We start from the raw sequence: 19,526 nt of genomic DNA, 5'->3' as shown, positions 1-19,526 counted from the left end.
TTGTTTCCCCAACTATATGCCATGAAGTGATTAAACTGGATGCCATGATCTTAGTTTGCTGAATGTTGAGTTTTAAGCCAGCTTTTTCACTCTCCTCTTTCACTTTCATCAAGAGACTCTTTAGTTCCTATTCATTTCCTGCCATAAGGATGGTATCATCTGCATATCTGAGGTTATTGATATTTCTCCCGGCAATCTTGATTCCAGCTTTTGCTTCATCCAGCCCAGCATTTAGCTTGATGTACTCTGCATATAAGTTAAATAATCAGGGTGACAATATACAACCATGACATTCTCCTTTCCAAATTTGGAACCAGTCTTTTGTTCCATGTCCAGTTCTAACTGTTGCTTCTTTTACTGCATACAGGTTTCTCAGGAAGCAGGTTAGGTGGTCTGGTATTCCCATCTCTTGAAGAATTTTCCACAGTTTACTGTAATCCACACAGTCAAGGGCTTTAGTGTAGTCACTGGAGCAGAACTAGATATTTTCTGAAATTCTCTTGTTACTCATTCTCAGTAGTGAAAGATTTAAAACTTTTCCTTTAAGATCAGGAACCAAGGATAGGGTGCCCACTCTCACTGCTACTATTCAAAAAGTGCTGGAAGTCTTAACCAGAGCAATTAGGCAAGAAAAAGAAATAGAGACATTTAAATAGGAAAGTTAAATTAAAATTGGCTTTGTTGGCAGATGACATGATCTTATATATATAATTCTAAAAACTCTTTCAAAAAGCTATCAGAACTAATCAATGAACTCTGTAAAGTTGAAAAATACAAAATCAACATACAGATCAGTTGCATCTCTACACATTAACAATGAACTATTTGTAAAATGAAGGAACACAGTCCCACTTAGCATCAAGATCATTAAAAATCTTAGAAAGAAATTTAACCAAGGAGTTGAAAGATCCATATGGTGAAAACTATGAGACGTTGATGAAATAAAATGAAGATGCAAGTAAACTGAAAGACCTCATGTTCATGTTGGAAAGAGTTAAGACATTTTAAATGTTAATAGTACCCAAAGCCATCTATGGGTTCAATGCAATCCCTATCATGAATCCAATGTTATTTTCCACAGAAGTTTAAAAATATTCCTAAAATTCGTATGGAATCACAAAAGATCATGAATGGCCAAAGCAATTCTGAGAATGAAGAACTAAGCTGGAAGCATCATACTCCCTGATTTCAAACTATGTTACAAAGCTGTAATAATAAAAACAATATGGCACTGGAATAAAGACAAACACATAAAGCAATGGAACAGAATCAAGAATGCAGAAATAAACCCAAGCATATACTTTCAAGCAATTGACAACTGAGCCAAGAATACTCAATGATGAAATGATTATCTTTAGCAAATTATATTGTGAAAACTGGATATCTCCATGCAAATAATAAAATTAGATCCCTATCTTCCACCACTCACAAAAATTTAATTGCAGTGGATTAAAAAGACCCCTTAGCCCCTGATTCTGCAAAACTCCTATAAGAAAACATAGGGGAGGACTTCCCTGGTGGTCCAGTGGGTTCAATCCCTGGTCAGTGAACTAAGATCCTACATGACACACAGTGCAGCTAAAATAAAGAAAACAGAGAAAAAGCCTAAATCAAACTAAAATTTTCTATACAGAAAAAGAAACAATTTAAAAAAAAATGAAAACACAACCTGAAGAATGAAAGAAAATATCTGCATACTATATATCTGACAGAAAATTAATATCCAAAATACTCAGACAATTCAATAGCAAAAGCATGTATTAAAATGTATACAAATGATTCAAATAGATATTTTTCCAAAGAAGATATACAAATGATATTAAAAGAAGTTCCAATTGCTAATCACCATAGAAATTAAAACTATAATGAGCTATCACTTCACATCTGTTAACATGATTGTTATCTAAACAATAAGAGATAAAAATTCTTGGTAAGGATGTGGAAAAAGAGGATCCTTGTGAAGTGCTGATGGGAATGTAAAGCAGTGCAGCCAATATGGAAAACACTGTAGAGATTCCTCAAAAATTTAAAAATAGAGTTACCATATAATTGCTCCGTTGTGTGCAACTCTCTGGGATCCCATGGACTGTAGCCCACTATGCCCCTCTGTCCTTGCGATTCTCCAAGCAAGAGTACTGGAGTGGGTTGCCATGCCCTTCTGCAGGGGATCTTCCCAACCCAGGGATTGAACCTGGGACTCCTGCATTGCAGGCAAAGTCTTTACTGTCTGAGCTACCAGGGAAACCCCCTCACTTCCGGTCATATACCCAAAAGATTTGAAATCAGAATCCTATCCATTCATTTCTGAAACTTAAATAAATAAGAACTTGACCATAGAATATTTACTAGGGGTATTATGATGATCATATCACAATATATATAAATCAAACCATTATGCTGTACACATTAAACTTATACAGTGATGTATGTCAATTATTTCTCAATGAAACTGGAATGAAAGACTAATTCTTATATCAAATAGTTGTAAAATTGTAAAAAATATTATGTGTTTAATATGCAGAAATACTTAATTCAGTATTTTTGGTTTAGCTCAGTCAAAAACACTAAATTCTATGTATATGCAGTAGGTCAGACAAGATCCTACACAACCATAATTACAACTTTATTTTGATATACCTTGATCTAATAAAGGGACATTAGCATGTTTTTGAGTATATTAAAAGTTTCAATATCTTATTTTAAAATGCACATCTTAGAGTGTCTTTGAATTTTCATGTCCCAGACCACCACCAATATCTTTCATTTAGATGCCCTACAAAGGGAGGATCTGCCCCACATGTTAATAGAATGGGAAGAATAAATTTTAAAACAATGCTTGGTATTAAAAATTGACAAGTTTTATTTCAAGTATGAGAAACCACCAGTAAAATAAAAATGATTTTCCTTCTTTAGAAAACAGATATAAACCACAAAAGTTGGTATAAATTGTATCCCTTATAGTTTTTCCCAGACAGTAGTTTATCTGTGTCATTTTTTACACTGAATAATACAATTGTTTTGACCCATTTTAATATTGAGCCACCTATTCAAATGTCAGCACCTTAAATCAATCAGAAATTTCTTCTTATCTACAACAGGAAATGAAAGTCACAGTAGAAAGAGAAACAAGAACTTTAAAAAAAAAACACATAACCCTCTGGTGACTGAGACATCCTATTCTAAATAATGAAGATTCAGTCTTTCTAGTTTATATAAAATATATATGAACTTAACATAAAATGTACATTTCTAGATCTGAACTTCTTCGAACACATCATTTATGTTTCAAAAAGAAGCTAGATATTTTGGGAATTCAGTTCAGTTCAGTCACTCAGTTGTGTCCAACTATTTGTAATCCCATGAATCACAGCACACCAGGTCTCCCTGTCCATCACCAACTCCCAGAGTCTTCCCAACCCATGTCCATTGAGTCAGTGATGCCATCCAACCATCCCATCCTCTGCCGTCTCCTTCTCCTCCTGCCCCCAATCCCTCCCAGCATCAAGGTCTTTTCCAATGAGTAAACTCTTTGAATGAAGAGGCCAAAGTATTGGAGTTTCAGCCTCAGCATCAGTCCTTCCAAAGAACACCCAGGACTGAACTCCTTTAAGATGGACTGGTTGGACCTCCTTGCAGTCCAAAGGACTCACAAGAGTCTTCGTCAACACCACAGTTAAAAAGCATCAATTCTTCGGTGCTCAGCTTTCTTCACAGTCCAGCTCTCATAGCCATACATGACCACAGGAAAAACCACAGCTTTGACTAGATGGACCTTTGTTGGCAAAGTAATGTCTCTGCTTTTTAATATGCTATCTAGGTTGGTCATAACTTTCCTTCCAAGGAGTAAGCATCTTTTTATTTCATGGCTGCAATCAATATCCGAGTGATTTTGGAGTCCCAAAAAAGAAAGTCTGACACTAATTCCACTGTTTCCGCATCTATTTCCCATGAATTGATGGGACCAGATGCCATGATCTTCGTTTTCTGAATGTTGAACTTTAAGCCAACATTTTCACTCTCTTCTTTCACTTTCATCAAAAGGCTTTTTAGTTCCTCTTCACTTTTTGCCATAAGGATGGTGTCATCTGCATATCTGAGGTTATTGATATTTCTTCCAGCAATCTTGAATCCAGGTTGTGCTTCTTCCAGTACAGCATTTCTCATGATGTACTCTGCATATAAGTTACATAAGCATGGTGACAATATGCAGCCTTGACATACTCCTTTTCCTATCTGAAACCAGTCTGTTGTTCCATGTCCAGTTCTAACTGTTGCTTCCTGACCTGTATATAGGTTGCTCAAGAAGCAGGTCAGGTGTTTTGGTATTCCCATCTCTTTCAGAATTTTCCAGTGTTTATTGTGATCCATACAGTCAAAGGCTTTGGTATAGTCAGTAAAGCAGAAATAGATATTTTTCTGGAACTCTCTTGCTTTTTCAATGATCCAGCAGATGTTGGCAATTTGATCTCTGGTTCCTCTGCCTTTTCTAAAACCACCTTGACCATCTGAAAGTTCATGGCTCATGTATTGCTGAAGCCTGGCTTGGAGAATTTTAAGCATTACTTTGCTAAGTGTGAGATCAGTACAATTGTGTGATATTTTGAGCATTCTTTGGTAATATAGGATAGCTAGTGTCAAAATTATTTATATAATATGGAACTGAGACCCCTATTGTTCAGACTACTAGGATCAGATTCCTGGACTCTTGTTTTACTGCTCTGTTTTTAACTAGGCACTGCCATTCTTTACTGATTTCTAAAACATCTTATCTTTTCACATATGTAGCTCATTTTTTGTGCAATTATACACATTTTTTTATATTTACTAGAGTTACACAAGTCAACTGTATAAATCATAAGTATAGACAGAGTCCTTGAAGAACTCTGGACAGAGGTTCATGACATTGTACAGGAGGCAAGGATCAATCAATATCATCTCCAAGAAAAAGAAATACAAAAAGGCAAAATGGTTGTCTGAGGAGGCCTTACAAATAGTTATGAAAAGAAGAAAAACAAAAACAGAGAAAAGGAAAGGTATACCCATTTGAATGCAGAGTTCCAAAGAATAGCAAGGAGAGATAAGAAAGCCTTCCTCAGTGAACAGTGCAAAGAAATAGAGGAAAACAACACAATGGGAAAGACTAGAGATCTTTTCAAGAAAATTAGAGATACCAAGGGAACATTTCATGCAAAGATGGGCACAATAAAGGACAGAAATGGTATGGACCTAACAGAAACAGAAGATATTAAAAAGAAGTGGCAAGAATACACAGAAGAACTTTACAAGAAAGATCTTCATGACCTAGATAATCACAATGGTGTGATCACTCACCTAGAGCCAGACATCCTGGAATGTGAAGTCAAGTGTGACTAAGGAAGCACCACTATGAAAAAAGCTAGTGGAGGTGATGGAATTCCAGTTGAGCTATTTCAAATCCTAAAAGATGATGCTGTGAAAGTGTTGCACTCAATATGCCAGCAAATTTGGAAAACTCTGCAATGGCTACAGGACTGGAAAAGGCCAGTTTTCATTCCAATCCTAAAGAAAGGCAATGCCAAAGAATGTTCAAACTACTGCACAATTGCACTCATCTCACATGCTAGCAAAGTAATGCGCAAAATTCTCAAAGCTAAGCTTCAACAGTACATAAACTGTAAGCATCCAGATGTTTCAAGCTGGATTTAGAAAAGGCAGAGGAACCAGAGGTCAAAGTGCCAACATCCGCTGGATCATTGAAAAAGCAAGAGAGTTCCAGAAAAACATCTATTTCTGCTTTATTGAATATGCCAAAGCTGTTGACTGTGTGGATCACCACAAACTGTGGAAAATTCTGAAAGAGGTGGGAATACCAAAACACCTGACCTGCCTCTTGAGCAACCTATATGCAGATCAGGAAGCAACAGTTAGAACTGGACATGGAACAACAGACTGGTTCCAAATAGGGAAAGGAGTATGTCAGGGCTGTATATCGTCACCCTGCTTATTTAATTTATATGCAGAGTACATCATGAGAAACACTGGGCTGGAAGAAGCATAAGCTGGGATCAAGATTGCCGGGAAAAATATCAACAACCTCAGATATGCAGATGACACCACCCTTAGGGCAGAAATTGAAGAGGAACTTAAAAACCTCTTGATGAAAGTGAAAGAGGAGAGTGAAAAAGCTGGATTAAAGCTCAACATTCAGAAAACTAAGATCATGGCATCTGGTCACATCACTTCATGGCAGATAGATGGGCAAACAGTGACAGACTAATTTTTTGGGCTCCAAAGTCACTGCAGATTGTGACTGCATCCATGAAATTAAAAGGCACTTGCTCCTTGGAATAAAAGTTATGACCAACCTAAAGATCACATTAAAAAGCAGAGACATTACTTTGCCAACAAAGGTCCATCTAGTCAAGGATATGGTTTTTCCAGTAGTCATGTTTGGATGTGTGAGTTGGACTATAAAAAAAGCTGAGTGCCAAAGTATTGATGCTTTTGAACTGTGGTATTGGAGAAGACTCTTGAGAGTCCCCAGGACTGCGGGGAGATCCAACCGGTTCATCCTAAAGGTAATCACTACTGAATATTAATTGAAAGGACTGATGCTGAATATGAAACTCCAATACTTTGGCCTCCTGATGCGAGTTAACTGAATCATTTGAAAAGACCTTGATGCTAGGAAATATTGATGGCAGGATGAGAAGGGGATGACAGAGGATGAGATGGTTGGATGGCATCACTGACTCAACGGATATAAGTTTGCGTGAACTCCGGGAGTTGGTGATGGAAGGGAAGCCTGGTGTGCTGCAGTCCACGGGGTTGCAAAGAGTCGGACATGACTGAGTGACTGAACAGAACTGAACTGATATATCAGTTATATGTGTATATTCCCCAACCATTTATAGAGAGCCTGATGCTTTATTATCTCCTGCATACAGTATTATAAAAACTTTTCATTGCCTTGGAAATCTCTATTTACCTACTAGTATTGGTTAACATGTAATGAGGGTCCTACACTTCCCAATATTATCCTTAGCCTCAGTGCTAGATATTTTATCAGCTAGCTAGTTTATCAGGTCAGTCATGCCCAACTCTTTTCGACCCCATGGACTGTATGTAGCCCTCCAGGCTCCTCTGTCAGTGGGATTCTCCAGGCAAGAATACTGGAACAGGTTGCCATTTTCATCTCCCAGGGATCTTCCTGACACTTGGATCGAACCTGTGTCCCTTCTGTCTCCTGCATTCTTTCCCAGCTGAGCCACCAGGGAATCTGTCATAATTCTAGATATGTAAACAAAGTGTTAACTCTGTACCCTGATTCATCAGTAAGAATTAGTGAACTCCTATTCCTTCCTGGAGAATCCCCATGGACAAAGAAGCCTGGTGCACTACAGTCCATGGGGTCACAAAGAGTCAGACACGACTGAGTGACTAAGCACAGCACCACACATATCTATAAAAATGACATTTTTTAATGCTTACAAGTTTCAACAACAAGGGTATATTTACTATCTTCAAATTCTAAGTATATTTGGTCAAATAGCATTGAACTAATAAGAACACAAGGGGACTAGATGGCATATTATCATTATAGATATGAAATGCCTGTGCCTTTTACAACACATGGGAAAGTACAATATTGACTTCTATTTGTTATCCAAATGGCTAGACACATGGTAAAATGGTTATAGTTTGTCAGTCCATAACATTATTCTTCCTAGCATTGCTTAGTGCCTTGATGTAAAAGCGTTTTTCAAAAGTAGCAGGTAGTGATGCAATTTAGAATATTCTTAGTACTGAATTCATTACTTAGAGCATTGAAACATCTCTTTAAGATTGAGTGACTATAACTGAATACACTCATTTAGTAGTGACATTCTTTCTGCCCATGAGGAAATAATAATTACATATAGGGCAACGTATACATGTGTTAAGTATTTTGAAGTACATTCTTTATGTATATGCATAAGGAACAAGTATTGCACTTTTGGAGACTACTGTTCACTACCAGTGGCACCAGGCTGTAATACTGACCATGAGAACCATCTCCCCCACACCCCCAGGCATCTCAGTATTCTTGCACCAACCAGTGTGGTTACCCATGGAGCTACTGAAGCCCTCTGGAAAATTTTTATTTCTCTGCTTTATTCTCAACTTTTCTGGAGGGATAAGTCAGCTTAGATAGTTGAGTGAGAGCTTTACACTGGGAGGAAGAAGGGTTATTTTCAAATGTTCTCCCAGGAGGCCAGTATTGAAGCTGAGATCTCAATGCATGGTGTGTTTGCAATTTTGTCGATAGAAACTCAAATGCCAGATGTGCTCCAGTAATCTACAGCATGGCACTGATAATATTCCATGGAAGCCACTAAGCACAAAGATGTTATATTATCCATTTGCAGTGTTGACAAGCTCCCAAGCAATTTTAAATACAATGAGATTTGGAGTGACATCTAACATTCTACAGCCACTGAAACTTCTGAATTTGTGGAGTTGCCCTATCCTAGTGAACTGAGTTGCTAGTACAGTTTAGACAACTAGGACTGACAGAGATTCAAGTAACATTGCAAATAGCTAGCTGATCCCATGGGGTAAATGCAGACACACCTGCACCTTTGCAAAGTATTTGCTTTGCAAGAGCTGGAAATTGCCTTTTGTGACAGAAAACTCCATACTGCTTGCTCAGCTTCATTATTGAGGCTTCTGCCTTGGCATAGGAGAATGGAGATATTGGGACTGATGAGTTTAGGAATTTAGCATACACCAAAAGAACAAAACTGTTTCATTTGGTTCAGGCAGCTTTTCAGTATCTTGTAAGCATTGAATCTGTAATAATACCAAATGGAATGATTCCTGCCATCCTAGAAAATTTCCTTTCTTCTCCTCCATCCACTCCCACCAGGGTCCATTTTGAGGGGGAGGTTCCATAAAGTGTATATACAATTTTTAGACATGGCATGTGGGATGCTGAGGGGAAGCAATTCTGTTCTATTAACAGTAACGTATTTAAATAAAATATCTTGTAGTCACACTGTTAGTAAAAAAATTCTGTACAATTATATACTCAACAGTTTTTTGCTTCCCTGGTAGCTTAAATGGTAAAGGATCTGCCTGAATTATGGGAGACCTGAGTACCATCCCTGGGTTGAGAAGATCTCCTGGAGAAGGGAATGGCAACCCACTCCAGTATTCTTGCCTGGAGAATCCCATGGACAGAGCGTCCTGGTGAGCTACAGTCCATGGGATCCAAAAGAGTTGGACACTACTGTGCAACTAACACTTTCACTTTCAACACTGTTTTAGGTACTATAGGGGATATAAAATGTGAGAGATACAGATCTTTCCTTCAGAAAGAGGAAACTCACTGGAAACCAACTTAGGTCCATATCGTAAGAGTTCTAGAGGTATATGTGAGATTATTTTTGCAATTAAGATGGGTAACAGTTACAGATGTTTTAATCACAGATAATTTCTTAAGATAAATCTCTTTATATTGATATTTCTGTCTCTATTTCTCTGTATATTTATATGTATGGTGTTTGTGTGTGTGTGTGTGTGTGTGTGTGTGTGTGTGTATTATGGACTTTCCAGTATTAGTTTTCAAATATGATTCAATTTTAAAGCAATAATGACTATTTTCATTGGTAAAGATGACATTAGACACTGATAGTTATGTGGCAATGGAGATCTGAAGAAAATCACCATTGGATAATAATAATCAAATACTTACAAAAAGTACAGTTCTGGGTGACCATATGTTGACACCTTAAAATATTTTTTGTGAAATGAATGAGTATGATGAGATTGTCTTGTTGTTCCTGCCTGCATTGCAGGATGAGGCGGTAAAGTGTGAGCTCAGAGCTTCTAATTTTCAAGCTGTACATAAAATTATCTGAAAACTTCTATGATTTCCTTGAAAAAAATATTCATGCCTTTTAGTATCAGGTCCAAGACTGCTGAAAACCAAATCCAGACTGTCATTCTCTTAGTGGCATGATTTGTATTCCCAACATTGTAAAGTCTCTTATTTTAAATCAGGGGCATTAATTTGGAAGGATAAGAGTCATGAACATTGGAATGGGAACCTAAGGACAGATTCCAATGAAGAGGGATATTAAACCTTCAAATTCTAATGAGTTATCTCGGCCAAATCTTCTACCTTTGTCTGAGAAGTTTAACCATGGTTTGCCTAAAGAACTTGTATAATGGCCTCCACTGAAGAAATTTCTTTGTGATTGGAATGAAAACTGACATTTTCCAGTCCTGTAGCCACTGCAGAGTTTTCCAAATTTGCTGACATATTGAGTGAAACACTTTCACAGCATCATCTTTTAGGATTTGAATTAGCTCAGCTGGAATTCCATCACCTCCACTAGCTTTGTTCGTATTGATGCTTCCTAAGGAACACTCGACTTCACATTCCAGGAAGTCTGGCTCAAGGTGAGTGATCATACCATCGTGATTATCTTGGTCATGAAGATCTTTTTTGTATAGTTCTTCTGTGTATTCTTGCCACCTCTTTTTAATATCTTCTGGTTCTGTTAGGTCCATACCATTTCTGTCCTTTATTGAGCCCATCTTTGCATGAAATGTTCCCTTGGTATCTCTAATTTTCTTGAAGAAATCTCTAGTCTTCCCCATTCTACTGTTTCCCTCTATTTCTTTGCTTGATCCCTGAGGAAGACTTTCTTATCTCTCCTTACTATGCTATAGAACTCTGCGTTCAAACAGGTATATCTTTCCTTTTCTCCTTTGCTTTGTCTTCTCTTCTTTTCACAGCTATTTGTAAGGTCTCCTCAGATAGCCATTTTGCTTTTTCGTATTTTTTGGGGGGGATGGTCTTGATCTCTGCCTCCTGTACAGTGTCCAAATCTCTGTCCATAGTTTATCAGGCACTCTGTTTATCATAACCAATCCCGTGAATCTATTTCTCACTTCTACTGTATAATCATAAGGGATTTAAGTTAGGTCATACTCGAATGGTCTAGTGGTTTTCCCTGCTTTCTTCACTTTAAGTCTGAATTTGGCAATAAGGAGTTCATGATCTGAGCCACAGTAAGCTCCTGGTCTTGTTTATGCTGCCTGTATAGAGCTTCTCCATCTTTGGGTGCAAATAATATAATCAATCTGAATTTAGTGTTGACCATCTGGTGATGTCCATGTGTAGAGTCTTCTCTTGTGTTGTTGAAAGAGTGTGTTTGCTATGACCAGTGCATTCTCTTGGCAAAACTCTATTAGCCTTTGCCCTGCTTCATTCTGTACTCCAAGGCCAAATTTGCCTGTTATTCCAGGTGTTTCTTGACTTTCTACTTTTGCGTTCCAGTCCCCTATAATGAAAAGGATATCTTTCTTGGGTGTTAGTTCTAGAAGGTCTTGTAGGTCTCCACAGAACCATTCAACTTCAGCTTCTTCAGTATTACTGATTGAGGCATAGACTTGGATTACCATGATATTGAATGGTTTGCCTTGGAAACAAACAGAGATCATTCTGTTGTATTTAAGATTGCATCCAAGTACTCAATTTTGGACTCTTTTGACTATGATGGCTACTCCATTTCTTCTAAGGGATTCCTGCCCACAGTAGTAGATATAATGGTCATCTGAGTTAAATTCACCCATTCCAGTCCATTTTAGTTCACTGATTCCTAAAATGTCAATTTTCACTCTTGCTATCTCCTGTTTGATCTCTTCCAATTTGCCTTGATTCATGGACCTAATATTCCAGGTTGTTATGCAATATTGCTCTTTATAGCATCAGACCTTGCTTCTATCACCAGTCACATCCACAACTGGGTATTGTTTTTCCTTTGGCTCTTTCTCTTCATTCTTTCTGGAGTTATTTCTCCACTGATCTCCAGTAGCATATTGGGCACCCACCAACCTGGGGAGTTCATCTTTCAGTGTCCTATCTTTTTGCCTTTTCATACTGTTCATGGAGTTCTCAAGGCAAGAATACTGAAGTGGTTTGCCATTCCCTTCTCCAGTGGACCACAATTTGTCAGAACACTCCAACATGCCCTAACCATGTTGGGTGGCCCTACATGGCATGGCTCATAGTTTCATTGAGTCAGACAGGCTGTGGTCCATGTGATCAGATTGGTTAGTTTTCTGAGGTTGTGGATTTCAGTCTTTCTGCCCTCTGATGGAGAAGATTAAGAGACTTAAGGAAGGTTCCTGATGGGAGAGACTGACTGAGGGGGAAATTGGGTCTTGTTCTGATGGGGGGGGGGGGCATGCTCAGTAAATCTTTAATCAAATTTTATGTTGATGGGTGCAAATGTAAAAGTGCTGCACTCAATATGCCAGCAAATTTGGAAAGCTTAGCAGTGGCCACAGGACTGAGAAAGGTCAGTGTTCATTCCAGTCCCAAAGGAAGGCAATGCCAAGGAATGTGCACACTACTGAACAATTGCACTCATCTCAGATGCTAGTAAATAATGCTCAAAATTCTCCAATCCAGGCTTCAACAGTTTGTGAACCGTGAACTTCCAGATGCTCAAGCTGGTTTTAGAAAAGGCAGAGGAACCACAGATCAAATTGCCAACATCCACTGGATCATCAAAAAAGGAAGAAAATTCCAGAAAAAACATCTATTTCTGCTTTATTGATTATGCCAATGCCTTTGACTGTGTGGATCACCACAAACTGTGGAAAATTCTTCAAGAGATGGAAATACCAGACCACCTGACCTGCCTCTTGAGAAATTTGTATGCAGGTCAGGAAGCAACAGTTAGAACTGGACAGGGAACAACAGACTGGTTCCAAATAGGAAAAGGAGTATGTCAAGGCTACATGTTGTCACCCTGCTTATGTAACTTATTTGCAGAGCACATCATGAGAAATGCTGGGCTGGAAGAAGCACAAGGTAGAATCAAGATTTCTGGGAGAAATATCAATAACCTCAGATATGCAGATGACACCACCCTTATGGCAGAAAGTGAAGCATAACTAAAGAACTTCTTGATGAAAGTGAAAGAGGACAGTGAAAATTTTGGCTTAAAGCTCAACATTCAGAAAACTAAGATCCCATTTTAGATCCCAACTAAGTGATGGACATCTGGTCCCATCACTTCAGGCAAGTAGATGGGGAAACAGTGGAAACAGTGACAGACTCTATTTTGGGGGGCTCCAAAATGACAGCAGATGGTGACTGCAGCCACGAAATTAAAATTGGTTTCTCCTTGGAAGAAAAGCATGACCAACCTAGACAGCATATTAAAAAGCAGAGATATTACTTTGCCAACAAAGGTCTGTCCAGTCAAGGCTATGGCTTTTCCAGTAGTCATGTTTGGATGTGAGAGTAGGACTGTAAAGAAAGCTGAACACTGAAGAATTGATGCCTTTGAACTGTAGAGTTGGAGAAGACACTTGGGAGTCCCTTGGACTGCAAGGAGATCCGACCAGTCCATCCTAAAGGAAATCAGTCCTGAATATTCATTGAAAGTACTCATGCTGAATCTGAAACTCCAATACTTTGGCCACCTGATGCGAAGAACTGACTCATTTGAAAAGAACCTGATGCTGGGAAAGATTGAAGGCAGGAGGAGAAGGGGATGGCAGAGGATGAGATGATTGGATGACATCACTGTCTCAATGGACATGAATTTGGGTAAATTCCAGGAGTTGGTGATAGACAGGGAGGCCTGGCGTGCTGCAGTCCATGGGGTCACAAGAGTCAGACACAACTGAGCAACTGAAGTGAACTGAACTGAACCTGAGGTAATTACCTTGTAGGAAACTACAGATTAGGAAAAAGAAAATCATCAGACACTAAGGGATTAATATACAGTGGCTCTGAACTGATAATAATTCCAGGAGACTGAACATGTTTGTATAGCACATCAGTGAAATTAAGAGTTTATACAGATCAGGTACTTAGTGGACCGTCAGCTTAAGTCAATCACACATTGGGCCAGGGGGTCCACAACCTGTCCTCTAGTTCTCTAGTTCTAGAATGCTAACGTGGAGTAAAGATACTCAGCACTAGTAGAATATCCATATTAGTTACGTGACATGTGGAGTGAGGGTATTATGGTAGAAGAGGCCAAATGGAAGTCACTTAGAGCTTCCTCTTCCTGGGAAAATGGAAAACAAAAGCAATACCACATTCCAGGAGGGATTGTAGAGATCTACCAACCCATCAAAGACTTGAAGGTGATTCTTACCACATTCCATTTAACTCGTCTGTTTGGCCTGCAGAAAACAGGTGGATCTTGGAGAATGACAGTAGATTATTATAAACTTACTCAGGTGGTGACTCAATTGCAGCTGCTGTACCAGATGTGATTTTATTGTTTAAACAAATTAGCAGATACTTTGGCACCTGATATGCAGCTATTGAATTGATCTGATAAATATTTTTGTTTTTATTTTTCTCCACACCTCTTAATAAAGGCCACTAGAAGCAGTTGACTTGCAACTGACAAAGCCAACAATATACCTCCATTGTTTTGTGTCAGTAGTGTATCAACTCTCCAGCTCAGTGTCATCACAGGAATGATCGAGACTTGACCTTCTTTCCCTTCCACCAGCCGTTACAACTAAAAAGAGGCTCCTAGTCAGTCTCTTTGACTATTTGAGACAACATATTCCTCATTGGGATGTGCTGTTATGGCTCATTTACTGAGTTCCACAAAATCTCAAAGTTTTCAAGAACAAGAGCAGGTTTTCCAACAAATCCAGGCTGTTATGAAAGCTGCTCTGCCACTTGGACTGTCTGATACAGGAGATTCAATGGTGATTGCAGTGTCAGTGGCAGATAAAAATATACCCCATTGTCAATGAATCCTTGAATATTCATAGATTCTTATAATTTTTGAGCAAATTCCTGTCATCTTCCTGGATAACTACTTTTTTTTTTTTTTTTTTGAGAAACCACTTTTGACTTGCTACTGAATCTTTGTAGAGACTGAATGGTTGGCCATGAGCAACCAAGTTATGTAAGTTGCCCATAATTAACTAGGTGATGAGCCACCAAGCCAGCAGTACTCCATCATCAAATGGAAGTGACATATATTGGGCTGGCCAAAATTTTTGTTTGGGTTTTTAATAAGATCTTACAGAAAAACCCAAATGAACTTTTTGGCTCACCCAGTACAAAATCAGGATTGAACAGACTGTGAAGGCACAGTTAATTATACAACAAAGTGACCCTAATGCCTATGGCCCCTTCTGCTGTATATTGTTCTTTCACCCAGCCTGAATCTATGGCCTCATGGGGAGCCCATATGATTAGTTGACTCAGTAAGAGAAAACTCAGGCCTGATTTACAGATGGTTCTTTATGGCATGCAGGCATCACCTAAAAGTGGACAGATACAGCAGTACAGCACTTTTCTGAGACATCCCTGAAGAACACTGGTGAAGGGAAATCCTCCCAGTGTGTATAACTTTGAGCTGGTCACTTTGTTTTTAATTTTCAAAGGAGAAATTGCCAGAAACACAAGTATATTCCCATTTATTGACTATGGAAAATGATTTGTCTGGGTAGGTAGGGATTTAAAACATGATTGGAAAATTAGTAACAGGGAGGTCTAGGGTGAAAATATGTAGACTTTTGTGAATGTGCAAAGCAACAATAACAACACGAAGATATTTGTGTTCTATGTGAGTGCTACTAATGAGTGACTTCAACAGAAAAGGATTTTAATAATCAAGTGAGTAGGATGGCACCTTCTAAGGATAGCAGTTGGACTCTTTCCCAAGCTTCCCTGCTCATTACCAAGTGAGCTTATAACAATGGTCATAATGGCACGGGTGGAGTTTATCACGGGCTCAGCAACATGTACTTCAACTCTCCAAGATTGTCCTGACTATAGCTACTGCTGAGTGCCCAGTTTGCCGGTGGTAGAGGCCAATACCAGAGAAGGCAATGGCACCCCAATCCAGTACTCTTGCCTGGAAAATCCCATGGATGGAGGAGCCTGGTAGGCTGCAGTCCATGGAGTCTCGAAGAGTCGGACATGACTGAGTGACTTCACTTTTACTTTTTACTTTCATGCATTGGAGAAGGAAATGGCAGCCCATTCCAGTGTTCTTGCCTGGAGAGTCCCAGGGACGGGGGAGCCTGGTCTATGGGGTCACACAGAGTCAGATACGACTGACGTGACTCAGCAGCAGCAGCAGCAGCAGCAGCAGCAGCAGAGGACAACACTGAGTCTCTAATATGGACTGTTCAGGGTGATCAACCTGATGTCAGGTTGATTATATCAGGTCACTTCCATCATGGAAGAGGAATTACCTGATTTTTACTGGAATAGACACTTTGTATATGGATTTACCTTCCCCACACACAGTAGTTCTGCAAAAACTGCCAGATGTGTACTTGATGGTGCCTTATGCACCATCCTGGTATTCCAGACAGAATTACTTTTGGTTAAGAAACCAACTTCAGAGTAGATGAATTGCAACAATAGTCCCATCATCTTGAAATTCAATTGTCTTAACATTGTCCCTACCATCCTGAAGCAGCTGGCTTGATAGAAGAGTAGAATGGCCTTTTGAAAACTCAGTTACAGTGTCAGCTAGGTGGCAATACTTTGTAGGTCTGGGGTAAGATTCTCCAGGTGGCTCTATATGCTTTAAATTAACATCCAATATAAGGTGTAGTTTCTCCCATGACCAAGATGTATATGTTAAAAATGTGTACCTTTTTGTTTTTCAATTATATTGTAACAAATTATTATTTTTTTAAAGAAACAAGTAGATGGAATCCAGGGTGAGGGTAAGTGGAAAGATATGGATGACAAGATATGGATTCTTTTTCCTTGGTGATATTGATATGGATTATTTGTTCTTAAGTATTTCATGAATGCTTAGTGTATACTAAACAATGATGTTGCAAAGGAAAGACAAAGGGTGGAGGAATGACACATCAATAAGGAAGATAAAAAAGAACAATGGACAGTTCTTGAGAAGTAGAGATAGAAGAAAATTAGTTGTTATATAGGATGACAAAAAAAAAATTCATTTCTTGGGCAAACTGTCCAACTGGTTGTGGATCCTTGGGCTGTAAAGGATTATTTGAACACACCTGGGTTCAAAGCATAATAACATGATGAATTAGACATATTTGTTTAGTGTCATGTTTCTGCTAATCCCAGTTACTTCTAGGCTACCCTTTTTTCCTTTTCTTTATTGAAATGTTTAAAGATCACAAAGTGGCAGAGACAGGACTAGAATCCAGGTCACCTGACTTTTATTTCCTTATGTTTCTCCATGTGATTTTGCCTAGTGTAGAAAAGTTATATAGGTTTATATTAATATTTAGGAAAATAAAATATCATTTACAGAATGAATAATTTTTTTTAATTTTAGAATTAGTCAATTTTATAGTGATATCAGATATACAGATGACATCACCCTTATAGCTGAAAGTGAAGAGGAACTAAAGAGCCTCTTGATGAAAGTGAAAGAGGAAAGTGAAAAAGCTAACTTGAAACTCACCATTCAAAACACTAAGATCATGGCATCTAGTCCCATCACTTCATGGCAAATAGATGGGCAAACAATGGAAAGTGACAGACTTTATTTTGGGGGCTCCAAAATCACTGCAGATGGTGACTGCAGCCATGAAATTAAAAGATGCTTGCTCCTTGGAAGGAAAGCTATAACCAATCTAAACAGCCTATTAAAAAGCAGAGACATTGCTTTGCTGAAAAAGGTCTGTCTAGTCAAAGCTATGGTTTTTCCAGTAATCACATATGGATGTAAGTTGGACCATAAAGAAAGCTGAGCACCGAAGAATTGATGCTTTTGACCTATGCTATTGGAAAAGACTCTTGAGAGTCTTTTGGATTGCAAGGAGATCCAACCAGTCACTCCTAAAGGAAATCAGTCCTGAATATTCATTGGAAGGCTATGGTTTTTCCAGTGGTCATGCATGGATGTGAGAGTTGGACTGTGAAGAAAGCTGAGTGCCGAAGAAGTGATGCTTTTGAACTGTGGTGTTGGAGAAGACTCTTGAGAGTCCCTTGGACTGAAAGGAGATCCAACCAGTCCATTCTGAAGGAGATCAGCCCAGGGATTTCTTTGGAAGGAATGATGCTAAAGCTGAAACTCCAGTACTTTGGCCACCTCATGCGAAGAGTTGACTCATTGGAAAAGACTCTGATGCTGGGAGGGATTGGGGACAGGAGGAGAAGGGGACAACAGAGGATGAGATGGCTGGATGGCATCACTGACTCGATGGACGTGAGTCTGAGTGAACTCCGGGAGTTGGTGATGGACAGGGAGGCCTGGCGTGCTGTGATTCATGGGGTCGCAAAGAGTCGGACATGACTGAGTGACTGAACTGACTGACTGACTGATGCTGAAGCTCAAACTCAAGCTCCAATATTTTGGCCACGTGATGTGAAGAACTGACTCATTGGAAAAGACCCTGATGCTGGGAAAGACTGAAGTCGGGAGGAGAAGAGGATGACAGAGGATGAGATCATTGGATGGCATCACCGACTCGATGGTCATGAGTTTGAGGTAGCTCCGGGAGTTGGTGATTGACAGGGAAGCCTGGCATGCTGAAGTCCATGGGATCCCCCAGAGTCAGACACAACTGAGTGACTGAACTGTTAGGGATATCACCTTTCTCCAGGCATTTATCATTTGATACAGAGCCATATAGGAATATTGAGAATCATAAAAAGATAATAGATTAGTGGATCATTATCTGTCTTAAAAAATTAGTGTAGAATATATTTAAACAGCCAACTTGCGCATTAGAATGAAAACATAATCCATTTTATAAAAACGTAGCCTATTTTATTTTTATTGTCATGAGAAATTATTTTCCCATCCCTTCTTCCCACTGACTTTGTCCCTGAGGTAACTGATAATTGATATTACCTGTATAGTTTTTTGCCCACGCTTTTAAGACTATATGTGTGTGTGTAGTGGGGTGTAAACAACTTTCTAATTTCACTTATTATATCCTGTTTATACCTACAGCTTGATAGGTACAGTTCTGTTATTTTTTTTTTCTGTTTTAATGTGCATATTCACCCTTTTATGCAATTTCCTGTGAATGACATTACACTATTCTTTGATAGGTTTTGAGGGGGGTGCAATCATTTTCCTATTTATGTCTCTACAAGTTGCTTTCCTCCAAACTCCAACCATTAAGACTGTATTATAGAAAGGTGATTTGTAAACATTGACACAGATAGCTAATGTTTATTCCCTGATTGTTTTATGTATCACTAAATAAACTGTATGTTAGTGGGAATGAACTCTTGAGTTAACACCATAGTGCATATGTATTAACATCAACCTATAACTAAGAATTAACATCTTAGTGAATATATATATATATATATATATATATATATATATGTACACACACACACACAATGGCTTTGTTCCTGTTAGAGTCCCATCTTGCTTTCCCTGTCCAATAATAACTTATGAAAATTATTTCATCTCAAATGGTATAATGCTAATTCATTATTTTAATGGTTATATTTATAAGTATAGCTTCTTCATAGTTTATCTAATAACATAAGTAAATGTAAGCATTCCCTTTTCTTTTTATTCTTTTTTTCTATAAAC

Source organism: Capricornis sumatraensis, chromosome X (assembly GCF_032405125.1).
Source record: "Capricornis sumatraensis isolate serow.1 chromosome X, serow.2, whole genome shotgun sequence".
NCBI classification, from domain to species: Eukaryota; Metazoa; Chordata; class Mammalia; order Artiodactyla; family Bovidae; genus Capricornis; species Capricornis sumatraensis.
Note: the sequence above shows the minus strand (reverse complement) of the source record.